General features: G+C 45.7%; 1 protein-coding gene and 1 long non-coding RNA gene across 9 annotated transcripts in view; one reads left to right on the forward strand and one right to left on the reverse strand.

The window, feature by feature from the left end:
- The window catches only part of LOC126988823 (fat-like cadherin-related tumor suppressor homolog), a 105,000-nt gene that overhangs the window by 69,364 nt on the left and 21,507 nt on the right, over positions 1-14,129 (reverse strand). The window lies entirely within an intron of this gene.
- Positions 11,477-13,699, forward strand: LOC126988825 (uncharacterized). Its single transcript, XR_007742563.1, has 2 exons — positions 11,477-12,858; positions 13,003-13,699. It is a non-coding gene; the product is annotated as an uncharacterized LOC126988825 (long non-coding RNA).

Raw genomic sequence — 14,129 nt, forward strand, 5'->3', positions numbered from 1 at the left:
GAGCGTTTTAAAGCGAAAGAGAAAGGAAGAAAGGAAGGATAGAAGGTTGAGGAGTTGAGAGTTTTAAAGCGAAAGAGAAAGGGAGGAAGGATAGAAGGTTGAGGAGTTGAGAGTTTTAAAGCGAAAGAGAAAGGGAGGAAGGATAGAAGGTTGAGGAGTTGAGAGTTTTAAAGCGAAAGAGAAAGGAAGGAACGAAGGATAGAAGGTTGAGGAGTTGAGCGTTTTAAAGCGAAAGAGAAAGGAAGGAAGGAAGGATAGAAGGTTGAGGAGTTGAGCGTTTTAAAGCGAAAGAGAAAGGAAGGAAGGAAGGATAGAAGGTTGAGGAGTTGAGCGTTTTAAAGCGAAAGAGAAAGGAAGGAACGAAGGATAGAAGGTTGAGGAGTTGAGTTCTAAGGCAAAAGACAAAGAAGAATGAATGAATATATGACGTTACATGATGTTATTTTGATCCGGTAGGAAGGAAGGAAGGAAGCGAGGATGGAATATTCAGACGCAGAGTGTTTAAAAGAGATAAAGGGAGGGAGAGAAGAGAGAACCAGGCAATGAAGTGTATGAACTATGAGCATTGGTTGTATAAATGTGGGCGGATGGGATACAGGTACAGAAAGAGGGATATACACAATTTATCTCTCTCGCGCGCCCAATGACTATGATACAAAGATGGAACTGAGATGAAGGGGGGGAGAGAAGAGACAACCAGGCAGTGAAGTGTATGAACTGCATGAACATTGGTTGTATAAATATGAGAGAATGAGGTACAGGTCAAGGAGAGGGACATGAAAATAGAGGGAGAGAAAACAGGAACGGTACGAGACTCCACTGACAAAAAACTGAAGTCATCCCTAAATCATTCACTGGTAATTTCCGCCAACATTCTACTCTACCCTTGCTGTGATACCTCCCTGATTATCATTACTATTACTGGTTATTTTCACGAGTTTTCCTTTCCTTTTCCTTTCCCAGCTCGTCTCAAAACAGGAAAGGTACGAGACTCCACTGACAAAAACCTGAAGTCATCCCTAAATCATTCACTGGTAATTTCCGCAAACATTCTACTCTACCCTTGCCGTGATACCTCCCTGATTATCATTACTATTACTGGTTATTTTCACGAGTTTTCCTTTCCTTTTCCTTTCCCAGCTCGCCTCCGCCATCACAAGCTTCCTCTCTGCACTTTTCCTTCCTCTCCAACCTCCATCTCCTTCTTCATACCTCCTCCTCCTCCTCCTCTCCTCTCCTCTTCCTGCACTTCCATTGACGTTTCCTCTTTCCGGATGGCCTCTGAGTAAATTTCCCGGTACATGTGTTGTGTGTGTGTGTGTGTGTGTGTGTGTGTGTGTGTGTGTGTGTGTGTGTGTAAACGACTATACCAAAAACTCTACGGGAACATCAACTAAAATTTCACTTACTTAACGGTCACTATACGCTTAAAGCCTTTAGAAGCAAAACAGGACACACGTAACGACTATTTCATGAGCTAATTGCTTGTACTTTTAGCCAACACTAACGCCAACGAACACTTCCCCGAGTTAAGGTTGCAGCCACCACTACATTGCCCCGGGGAGGCTGATAATCGTAGAAAAAATGCAGATTATCTCGCTGCAAAGTTCCCTGGCGCTGGCCGCATTAACGCTACACACCAACACAGTGCTGAGTGCCGCCGCTGCTGCCTCGAACGACCCTCAAACAGCAGGAAAACTCAAGCTAAGCATATCCAGCAGACACAGTTTTCCATTACGAGGGAGAAAAGTCATTATCGGTATGCAAATGGAGGTGAGTGTTGTCGCGGGAAGTGGACCGGGAGGGGAAAAAAGAGAGAGAGAGAGAGAGAGAGAGAGAGAGAGAGAGAGAGAGAGAGAGAGAGAGAGAGAGAGAGAGAGAGAGAGAGAGAGAGAGAGAGAGAGAGAGAGAGAGAGAGAGAGAGAGAGACCGCTTCTCACGTCAACAGTTACTATTTCTCAAGGCCAAAAAGTAGATCAGTCGGGTTATAATGAGTGTTTTCTTGAGTTCATGGTATAGGAGAAGGGTCAAACTACCACCAGGGTCATAAAACTACCCGTGGAAATGCTCAAAACTCCTACGAAAGCCTTGTCAAATCTGTGTTTCTGAAGTTCATGGCACAGAAGAAGGGTCAAACTACCACCAGGGGCATAAAACTACCCGTGGAAATGCACAAAACTCCTACGAAAGCCTTGTCAAATCTGTGTTTCTTAAGTTCATGCACAGAATAAGGGTAACACTACCACTAGACTCATAAAACTACCCATGGATTTGCTCAAAACTCCTACGAAAGCCTTGGCAAATCTGTGTTTCTTAAGTTTATGGTATAGAAGAAGGTTCAAACTACCACCAAGCTCATAAAACTACACGTGGAAATGCTCAAAACTCCTACGAAAGCCTTAACTATGTGAGCTTGGGCGCGGGAGTGCTTAAAGAATAAGATCCTATAGAGCCCGGCCGTACACTGTAGCTATGCAGGTGTAGACGGCCGCGGGAGGAAGGTAAGGAAGGGCGGCGCTGTGGCAAGCATTAAAGAATTACCAAGTTGGAGTGCTTTGAGGCGGCTGGGGAGAAAGTTAGCGTTAGTATGCACGGCGTGAAGGGTCGGGAGTGTACATGTCAAGGGAGGGAAGCTGTTTGTGATGTGTTGTGTGGTAGTGGTACTGTGTGTGTGTGTGTGTGTGTGTGTGTGTGAGCGTGAGAGAGAGAGAGAGAGAGAGAGAGAGAGAGAGAGAGAGAGAGAGAGAGAGAGAGAGAGAGAGAGAGAGAGAGAGATTTACATAGATTTACATAGAAAATCAGACCACACAGACCCCATGGTCCAAACTAGGTGGTCTGTCCTTAAACCTAAGTGATTCTACATTAATCAGATGGCTCAAAAACGTTGCATTTCAACTCTAGTTAATATTAAGTTGGAGAGAGAGAGAGAGAGAGAGAGAGAATGTTGAATCACACAATTAATAAGGAATGGCTCTCTCTGTGGACTAACATTGCTCGAAGAAGAATATTACATCCTAGTTCCAGCAAAGTGAATGGGTTTTTAATATTTACTCAACGAAAACGCTAAGCCCGGATATACCTCGCTCTGAATCAAGACTTTTTAGCACATCAACGAATCAACACGGTAAAAGTAGATCCTAGTTAGCACTCGTCACATACGTAATCACGAAATCCGAACAAGTATTTTAATCCAATCAAGCTTCATCCCGGATTCTATCACCTCGCGCGGCTTTATTTGGAAAAGTGCGCTTAAAGTTTACTAATAGAACCGTGTCTCTAAAACTCGTCGAAACAGTGTAATTCGATGCAAATGCGAGGATAATGCAGCAAACACTTCAGCCAAGCATCCCTCAGCATGGAATGACACACACGATTCATGGGGTGTTATGGACGTTTCTGTGAATAAACCTAAAATTTCCTGGAGTCGGAGTCAGAACCTAAAATTTCCTGGAGTCGGAGTCAGAACCTAAAACTTCCTGGAGTCGGAGTCAGAACCTAAAATTTCCTGGAGTCGGAGTCAGAACCTAAAATTTCCTGGAGTCGGAGTCAGAACCTAAAATTTCCTGGAGTCGGAGTCAGAACCTAAAATTTCCTGGAGTCGGAGTCAGAACCTAAAATTTCCTGGAGTCGGAGTCAGAACCTAAAACTTCCTGGAGTCGAAGTCGGAGTCGAAATTTAATATACTCGACTCCACCCCCTTGGAATAATGACTGATCGGCCGCTGGAGGCTGAGCAAGATCACTTCATTCCTTCACCTAATAGCCACCTCGCCTGAGGCCATAATTCCCAAAACACCTAAAGTTTGAACGAAGAGAAATACTAATACCCTTTCTTTCCCTAACGTTAATTAAGCGACTTATCGAGACTGCTTGAACGATGGAAGGTAAGTTTTAATCCAAGTATTGAATGGGATTATTCGCCGAGTAGACCGCCGGGCCCTGCCTTCACCTCCGCGGCTGATACGGACAGGTTCTAAATATATGCGTGGTCTAAATAGCTGTAGTATCCTCTGTTAATAGTACCTCAAGCACCTGGAAACGCTGTGCCTCGAAGCATTTTAACGTGGAATATATATTTAAATCTATATTATTACAGTCTCTATATGTCTGCCTGTCTCTCTCTCTCTCTTTCCAGGAATACATCACGGATTTTTTTTTTTTTACAACAAAGGAGACAGCTCAAGGGCACAAAAAAAGGAAACAATAATAAAAAAAAGCCCGCTACTCGCTGCTCCTAAAAAAAAAGGATCAAAAGAGGTGGCCGAAAGAGAGGTCAATTTGGGGAGGATTACTCCAATGCATGATGCTGACAGGATAAGGCTTTACAACACATGTGATTGACAGTTGCAAGCTTTATTCACGCGACCCAGACATCGATTCCAACACTCCGCTTCCTAGACCGGGATACAAACAACACATTTCAATACGTCAAGGCCACAGGAAGTTTAGCCCCCCGCCCCCCACCACCACCACACACACACACACACACACACACACACACACTATAACAAAGGTCTGACCTCACCATTTAAACAGCACCTAAAGAAGCGAAAGAACATCAGCGCAACACCCTAACTAAGAGACGAAGAAAGCAACTGTTTTCAGGGTAATTTTGGCCGTCACTCCGCGTGTCCTTACCACGCCTAAGAACCGGAAAGGAGGCGGGTGTCTGCGTGCTGAAGTAGCGGGGCCTGACACGCCTTCCCCGGCCCGGCGCTGAGTACCCCGGGCTGAGAGGCTGGAAGAAGGGGGGGGGAAGTGGCCGTGACGTAGGAGGCGAGAGTGAGGAGAGGAAGCGACGCCCAGAATGCATTAGGTCACGAGTCGGACATATTTCTGCTTATTTTCGCTGCTTGAGAGAGAGAGAGAGAGAGAGAGAGAGAGAGAGAGTGTGTGTGTGTGTGAAAACTGTGTCGAAATGTGTTTGTACGGCACATCAAGACTGCAACACACACACACACACACACACACACACACACACACACACACACACACACACACACACACACACTGATCCATTATCGTTTCCTACAAATAAAAAGCGCAAAAAAACACACAATTATGCCAACACTTCAAACTACAAAAACTATCATTAACAAAACATACGGAGATTTAAAACTCTCGTCCCTTCCCTTACTATTAAAACACAATCAAGACAAGCTCATCTTTTTACCCTGATTAATCAACCGTCCCCTTCACAACCCTTCCTTTCTATTCTCTATCCTCTTATTAACCTTCCCTCCACTGTCTCGCTGCTCAAAGACACACACTCAACCACGATAAAACGGTACTGCCAGGGTGGGAGAATGGATGAGGAGATGGATGAGAAGGGGACGTCATAGTGATTGGGTGAAGGGATAGGAGGAAGGACGGATGAGAGGCCGGTGAAGGAGTTTGTGTGGGGTGGGTTAGTGAGTGGATGAACAGAGGGGTGGATGAGGGAGGGTGAAGAGGTGGGTGATAAGAGTGGATGAGAGGGGTGGAGGGTGGGGAAGAGAGGGTGTGGGGCGGATAAGAGGCGGGTGAGGGTTGGATGAGGAGCTGGCGAATTGGTGGATGAAAGTGGGTGAGGGGTAAATGAGGGATGGATGAAGGGATGGGTGAGGAGTGGATGAGGGGACAGTAAAGGGCTGTTGAAGAGGTGGATGAGGGTGGATGATAGGTGAAGGGCTATGGGGTGGGTGAATGGGGTGTTTGAGGAGTGGATGAGGGAACGGTAAAGGGCTGTTGAAGAGGTGGATAAGGGTGGGTGACGGGGTGGATAAAGACATGGATGAGGGAGATGAGGTGAAGGAGGAAGGGAGATCAGGTAAAAGGATGGGTGTAGGGTGGAATAAGAGTGGATGAGTGGTGGATGAGGCGTGGGTGAGGCATGGGTGAGAGGTGGGCGCGGATCGATGGGTGGAAGGCGAGTGTTTAATGAGACTCCCTTTGTGCCGAAATTAAATAATGCTACCCAGTGACCGTGTAGTGCTCTCTCTCTCTCTCTCTCTCTCTCTCTCTCTCTCTCTCTCTCTCTGAACGCACTCATAACTAAAGGTGATGCCCGATGCCAGTTAAGGTCAAAAGGGGATCGAGGTACAGCGTGTCAAGCCGGCAAGCGATGTGAGTGTGTGCGAGGCTGTACAGGTTGGTATTTCAGACGCTCCCTTCCCCTGTCACGTCAACTATTACCAAAGGCCGAAAAGGAGATCACTCGGGTTCTAATGAGTGTTTTTTTAGGTTCACGGTACAGAAGAAGGGTCAAACTACCACCAGGGTCATACAACTACCCCTGGAAGTGACCCAACCCCCTACGAATGCCTTGTCAAATACAGAAGGGTCAAACTACCACCAGGGTCATACAACTACCCCTGGAAGTGACCCAACCCCCTACGAATGCCTTGTCAAATACAGAAGAAGGGTCAAACTACCACCAGGGTCATACAACTACCCCCGGAAGTGCCCCAACCCCCTACGAATGCCTTGTCAAATACAGAAGAAGGGTCAAACTACCACCAGGGTCATACAACTACCCCCGGAAGTGCCCCAACCCCCTACGAATGCCTTGTCAAATACAGAAGAAGGGTCAAACTACCACCGGGGTCATACAACTACCCCTGAAAGTGCCCCAACCCCCTACGAATGCCTTGTCAAATACAGAAGAAGGGTCAAACTACCACCAGGGTCATACAACTACCCCTGGAAGTCCCCCAAACTCCTACGAACGCCTTGTCAAATGTGTTTTTAGGTTCACGGTACAGAAGAAGGGTCAAACTACCACCAGGGTCATACAAATACCCCTGGAAATGCCCCAAACTCCTACGAATGCCTTGTCAAATATGCGATCAGTTGGTATTCTCAGTTTTAGGACAGGCTTTCTTATTAACCCTCCACAGAGTAGTCAGCGTTTTTCTCTTCTTCCTTTCTTATATTATTTAGGATATCGATTTTGCAAGTTTTGGGGAAGGCGTTTCCACAATTTTCCCTCGACGAGTATTCAGTAAAACCCGATAGTAGTGTGTTTTTTCGTCTCGCTTTTTTTATATTGTTTAGGATATCGATTCTGGATGTCTCAGGAAAGGGTTTTTATTATTTCCCCTCCAGCGAACGGCCGGCGTCTGGGCACGGAGGCAGCGGCCCGGTCCCTCCAGCTCGCCAGCCGCCCGGCCTCTCGCGACTCCTACTACCTTGCCCCGCCCTGCCCTGCCCTGCCCCGCCCTCCTCCCTTCCCTTCACTTCCGTCTGCTTTTAATCTTTTACTATTCAGCCGGGCAACTTTTCCAATCTCGTCTCTATCTTGTTCTCAGTCAATCTCGGTTCTGTTTTACATTCCAGGATTGCCCTTCGTCAGCCTGGCCGGCCATCCATTGTTAGCTTTATACAGTGGGACGCGGAGGGCCGTTTCTCCTCTTTAATTTATCTCCATACGTATAGGCCCTGCACCGAGACACTCTTTGTTTCGTATGACAAGACATTTCGCCGCCCAAGAACACATATTTGACAAGGCTTTCGTAGGAGTTGTGGGCATCTCCAGGAGTAGTTTTATGACCCTGGTGTTACTGTGACCCTTCCTCTGTACCGTGAACCTGAAGAAACACTCATTAGAATAAGACTTACCCCCTCTTTGACCTTAAGAAATAGCTGATGTAAGAAGCGCGCGTCTTATAATACCGTAATAATACCAGCTTCTGTACCGTGAACCTAAGGAAACACTCAATTAGAACCCGACTGACCCCCTCTTAGACCTTTAGAAATAGCTGATGTAAGAAGCGCGCATCTTATAATACCGTAATAATACCAGCTTCTGTACCGTGAACCTAAGGAAACACTCAATTAGAACCCGACTGACCCCCTCTTTGACCTTAAGAAATAGCTGATGTAAGAAGCGCGCGTCTTATAATACCGTAATAATACCAGCTTCTGTACCGTGAACCTAAGGAAACACTCAATTAGAACCCGACTGACCCCCTCTTTGACCTTTAGAAATTGTTAATGTGAGAAACGAAAGTGTCTTAGAATGCCAACCTTTGCCTCCTGTACGCTGTTCATTTCGGCCTCAGTGAGTGCTTCAGTGTATCTCGTATGATGGCTTTTAGGTCGGTAATCTTAGATGTGTCCGCCTCTCACATCAGCTACTTCCAAAAGCCGAAAAGGGAGATAATTCAGATTCTAATGAGTGTTTTCTAGGTTCGTGGCACAGACGAGTGGTTAATCTATCGCCAGAATCATCAAACTACAGAGATTAGTCGGGTTCTTATGAGTGCTTTTCACATTCATGGTGCAGAAGTCAAGCTAACACTAGGCTCATAAAACTACCTCTGGAAATGCCCACAACCTCTACGAAAGTCTTACCATATGTGGGTGTGTGAGCCCCGAGATGTTTGAGACAATGGACCAAAGCTATACACGCGAACCAGTCATTCTAGTTTAACAGTTTCATGTCATCAAGAAACTAACATAAATGCAATAGTAAAAACCAACCCTTTCACCAATCACCAAACACACACAGAAGCGCCACTAGTTAAATTGATCTTTCTTTCGGCCACCTCTTTTAATTCTTTTTTGGGAGCAGCGAGTAGCGGCTTTTTTTTTATTATTGTTTTCTTTTTTTGTGCCCTTGAGCTGCCTCCTTTGTTGTAAAATATAAAAGACCCAAAAGACCCACACACGCGGTTAAAGATTAAGGAGTTCAGCCAGCGAAAGGAAGGAAGGAAGGAAGGAAGGAAGGCACCAACCAGCTCGTAAGTCTTCACAGGAATTCGCTCAATTTCTTCCTGGAGACATCTGGAGAGCCGTGAGGGGCCGCTCGTCGCCTCCACTGGACAGGTGCCGGGCCCAGCAGGCGTATACAAGGGCGGGCAAGGCGGCGGGAGTCCCGAGAAAAGAGTGCACGAGACGGGGCGCTGAAATCCACTCCCGCGGGCCGAGACTTGAAGGGTGGCAGAGGCGAGGAAGCGAGGAGGAGAGAGAAGGAGAGGGAGAGCAAGACGCAATAATAGAGACCTCAAGCATACATATATACATACACATACACGCACATACATACACTCACGAAAGCCTAGTTTGTGAAGAGTGAAAGAAAAGCAAGGAAAGTCGAGAGGATGGGCAGCACGAAGCAGTAACAGAGACCCATATCGCAATACGCACACATATATACACACATACACGCACATACACACACTCACGAAAACCTAGATTTGTAGAGTGAAAGAAAAGCAAGGAAAGTCGAGAGAGATGGGCAGCACGAAGCAGTATCAGAGACCCATATCGCAATACACACACATACATACACACATACACTTCTGAGAGCCAAGACTTGTTAAAGGGAGAGCAAGATGTGAACGAAACGAAACACTAATAACACACACACACACACACACACACACACACACACACACACACCAAAGCACCAAGGAAGCACAGAATCACAGGACGATATCTAGGGAATGTTTTCACTCGCTCGACTTTTGTGTTGATAGTTGTTTTGAAAGGGACGTGAAAGGCGGCTAAGTCATCTTCCTTTGAGGTGGAGGGGGCCTTTCCTGATGACCGAGGAGGAGGAGGAGGAGGAGCAGGAGGAGGAGGAAATGGAAGATAGAAAGGAAGAAAAGGTTTAGGAGGAGGACGAGGAGGAGGTGGAGGCGGAGGAGGAGGAGGAGGAAGAAGAAATGAAAGATATAGAGGAAGAGATGGTTTAGGAGGAGGACGAGAAAATGGAAAATGGAAAAAGAGAGGTTTGGGAGGAAAAGGAGAAGGAGGAGGACGAGGAAGAGGGGGAGAGGGAGGACGAGGAGAGGGAGGAAGAAGATTTATACTTTAATCGCTGCTATGTAAGTTTGTTGTGTGTATGTATGTAAGAATGTGTGTGTGTGTGTGTGTGTGTGTGTGTGTGTGTGTGCAGGCGTGGGCGGGCGTGGTTTCCTTCCCTTGCACACACACACACGCCTAGTAAGTGTTTTCCGCTATGGAGTATTGGTTTCCGATGATTGTGTAAACAGTAAGGCGGAACGGAGCATACCATGAGCAGGAGGAGGAGGTGCAGGGCGAGCAATGATCCCAACCCGACCTGTTCTGTCACCACGAGGAAGTTTGTTGAGCAGAACCGCTTCCCTCAGACCCGGACGCCGCTTGAGAACACTATCACGACTTGCACGAAAGAATACAGAGGTTAGAAAAGGTGAAACAAGTTAAAATTAATCCTCATTCTCCCTCTACTGTCACCAAGACCAAGATTATTGACCGAAACCGCTTCCCTCAGACCCGGACGCCGCTTGAGAACACTATCACGACTTGCACGAAAGAATACAGAGGTTAGAAAAGGTGAAAAGTTAAAATTAATCCTCATTCTCCCTCTACTGTCACCGAGACCAAGATTATTGACCGAAATCGCTTCCCTCAGACCCGCGACCGCCTGAGAACACTATCACGCTGTAACGGTCCGAATGTGAGTGAGCGAGAGGGTATGCAAGTCAGTGAGTAACAGAGTGAGTAAGTGTGGGCGAGTGGGAGCGTGAATGAGTGAAAGAGTGAATGAGTGAGGGAGTGAATGGGTGGCTAAGGAATGTAAGTGCGTAAAAGGTTATGAGAAGATAACACGGCGAGCGGATGAGCGAATATATGAACGAGAGTTACTGAAATCCCTCATCTCAAAGCCTCGAACCTCCCAAGAAACCAATAACTAGTTAGGTAGGTAGGGTTTGATTGTAATGCCGAGAGGGAGTCACGTGAAGAAGGGGGAGGAGCTTAGCGAAGAGCAGAGGCGAGAAGGCGAGGGCAAGGAGACCCACGGATCAGTGAGGAAGAGCGCCAGAAGCTTGGGAGACGTGAGGATAGAGCAGACAGAGGCGGCAGCGAGAAACAACCGAGAGCAGACAAGGAAGCGGGCTGGTTTGGCCGAACAAGAACCGGGAGAAGAGACGTGAAGGCGGAGTTGAGTGAGAGCGGTGTCCATCTCTCTACTCCGCCCCCCGAAAACCACCCACGGCCTGCTGTGTGAGACGGACTACAGGAGGGGAACTTGTATGGCGGGGTGACCTGCCCCTCGACTGCCCGGGTGGCCGTCCTACCACTGCTGCTCCCTACATCACGACGAGTGCCCGCCTCTTCACACCAACCGGCGCCCGTCTGTCCATCACCAGGACCGCCCATTCCCATCGTGGACGTCCCCTGCCGAGTCCGACGCTCACGGCAGCTCCTGCCTCTCCTCCTCCAGCAACCAGAGCTAAGCATTGAGTATTTCCCAAATCTCCCTTGTGCCGGTAGCTAGTTACATTAGAGGCATACAGCCTGTCAGTCATTTTTAGTACTCCGCTAACCTTTGGAAAAATGAAACCAAATACATATTTATATACAGCCTTACTGTGAGTCATCATTTGGAGCCTGTCTTCCCGCTCATTTGAGATTACTGAACCCTTACACACGCCCCCCCCATAGTACATTATCACCATCCAGTTTCTTAATATTGTCTTAAAAGTGGTTCACAAGGAAATCCTTCCATAATTAATCACACAACAACTAACGCCCTTCTGGTCCCACACCTAGGAACGAGTGTTCACCTCTCCTGAGGCCTTACCATCTGGGACCAGCGCTCGGGAATGTAGAAGACTACCACGCTACCACATACCATCAACCATAGTGGTCGTCAAAAAGGGATGTAGCGACACCCATAAACAAGAAGACAAGAGATATAAAGAGGACGCTACAACGCCTTGCACGAAAGAAAATGTTCGTTGCAACACTATAGATATTTTGTAATACCATATTGTGGGATTTTTTTCACATTTGTTTAATTTTTTTTATGCCCTTGAACTGACTCCTGCTGTAAAAAAAAGTGACAAGATGAAAAAAATTTAAACGGTTTCCTTTACTGTAAAACAAGAAGAGTATAACAAGCCTTCACGCACCGGAGAGTTAGGATGAAATAATACTGGCTCCAGGAAAATATATATATATAGTTCTGAAAAGCAAATTATCCGTCTTTAGTTCGCTAATTACTTTTAATGAACCTAATTTGTGAATTTATCGAAGACAATAGATATTTTAGTTAATTGACTAATCTGGTAATTAATGAAGGGGGGAACATAGGCGCGCAGACACACAATCTCTCTCTCTCTCTCTCTCTCTCTCTCTCTCTCTCTCTCTCTCTCTCTCTCTCTCTCTCTCTCTCTCTCTCTCTCTCTCTCTCTCTCTCTCTCTCTCTCTCCTTCCTTATTTTTATGATCTTTCCCTTTCCTTTATAATCTTTCCTTTCTCTTCTTCCCTGTTCGTTTTTCCTCCTTCTGATTCTCCTTCTTTCCTTTCCTTCTCTTCAATTTCATCTTTACCTTATTTTCTGACCATTCCTTTCCCTCAATTTTCTCCTTCTGCTTCTTATCTCTCTTAATCTTGCTGTCTTGCTGTAACTTTTAACTTTGATCTCCTTTCCGCTCTCTTCTTAACTACCTTCAAAGTGATTGCTGTCGTCTTCTCTTTTAAGACTGTCGTACCTTCTCAAAAACGTACCTATATTTTCACGAGCTGATCTCTTTTTGTAGCTCGCTTGCTCCCATTTCTAACCTTGACCCACTTTTCCTCTTTTCTTAATCCCCTTCAAAGTGATTGCTGTCGTCTTCTCTTTTAAGACTGTCGTACCTTCTCAAAAACGTACCTATATTTTCACAAGCTGATCTCTTTTTGTAGCTCGCTTGCTCCCATTTCTAACCTTGACCCACTTTCCTCTTTTCTTAATCCCCTTCAAAGTGATCGCTATCGTCTTCTCTTTTAAGACTGTCGTACCATCTCAAAAACGTACCTATATTTTCTCTTTTTTTTTTTAATAGCTCGCTTGCTCCCATGTCTAACCTTGACCCCCTTTCCTTTTTTCTTAATACACTTCAAGGTGAATGTTTTTGTCGTTTCTTTTAAGACTGTCGTACCATCTCAAAAACGTACCTATATTTTCACAAGCTGATCTCTTTTTGTAGCTCGCTTGCTCCCATTTCTAACCTTGACCCCCTTCCCTCTTTTCTTAATCCACTTCAAGGTGAATGTTTTTGTCGTTTCTTTTAAGACTGTCGTACCTTCTCAAAGACGTACTTATATATATTACCATAACAACCCAACGTTCACCACGGACAAGTACGGAGGAGCACACTCTGTATGTAGCCTACAATGACCTCTACTACCACTCAAAAGTTCCCCCGAAATAAATAAAAAAATGGCACACGATTTAATAAACTTATGACAACGCAGCACCAGCCAATTAGTCAGCCAACATTGTAGTCAACACTGCGTCCTGTGGGTAATTATAGAGGCCAGCGTTCGTAGGGTTCACACATACACAATTTCGTAGGCAAAATATTAAGCTCTTGGTAACAGCCGACATTATACAGAACACTACATCCTATGCGTAACAAAAGACATATGTTCGTAGTTTAATTTTCACATACACACCATTTCGTAGGCAAAATATTAATGACACACCATTTCGTAGGCAAAATATTAAACTCTTGGTAATAGCCGACATTATACAGAACACTACATCCTATCCGTAACAAAAAGACATGTTCGTAGTTTAATTTTCCCATACACACCATTTCGTAGGCAAAATATTGACACACCATTTCGTAGGCAAAATATTAAACTCTTGGTAATAGCCGACATTATACGGAACACTACATCCTATGCGTAACAAAAGACATATGTTCGTAGTTTAATTTTCCCATACACACCCTTAAAAACACACTATAGCAAACTCTTGGTAATAGCCGACATTATACAGAACTCTACATCCTATGCGTAACAAAAGACTTATGTTCCTAGTTTGATTTTCCCATACACACCCTGCAAAAACAATCTATAGCAATCTCTAAGTTATATTTACCTTCACTAACGCCAAACTGCTCCAAGATCTAATAAGCCCAATCATCATTTACCTGAAAAGAGAAAGAAAAAACACGATGAGCTTCATTACCAGACAAAAAAAAGACCTATAATACCTTAATCTTATAATAGGCGTCGTTTCTGCTCCGCTTTGAAGAAAACGGCAACTTTCAGGAGCTGCCATTTACAGGAGATCTTCCCGGAGTGGCGGTGAAAGGATTTAATTAGGGACAAAGGCGGGTGGGCGGTGCTCGGCGGACAGAACCGTGGGCGGCTTTTGCACACACA

The sequence above is a fragment of the Eriocheir sinensis genome, chromosome 70 (assembly GCF_024679095.1).
Source record: "Eriocheir sinensis breed Jianghai 21 chromosome 70, ASM2467909v1, whole genome shotgun sequence".
Classification (NCBI taxonomy): Eukaryota; Metazoa; Arthropoda; class Malacostraca; order Decapoda; family Varunidae; genus Eriocheir; species Eriocheir sinensis.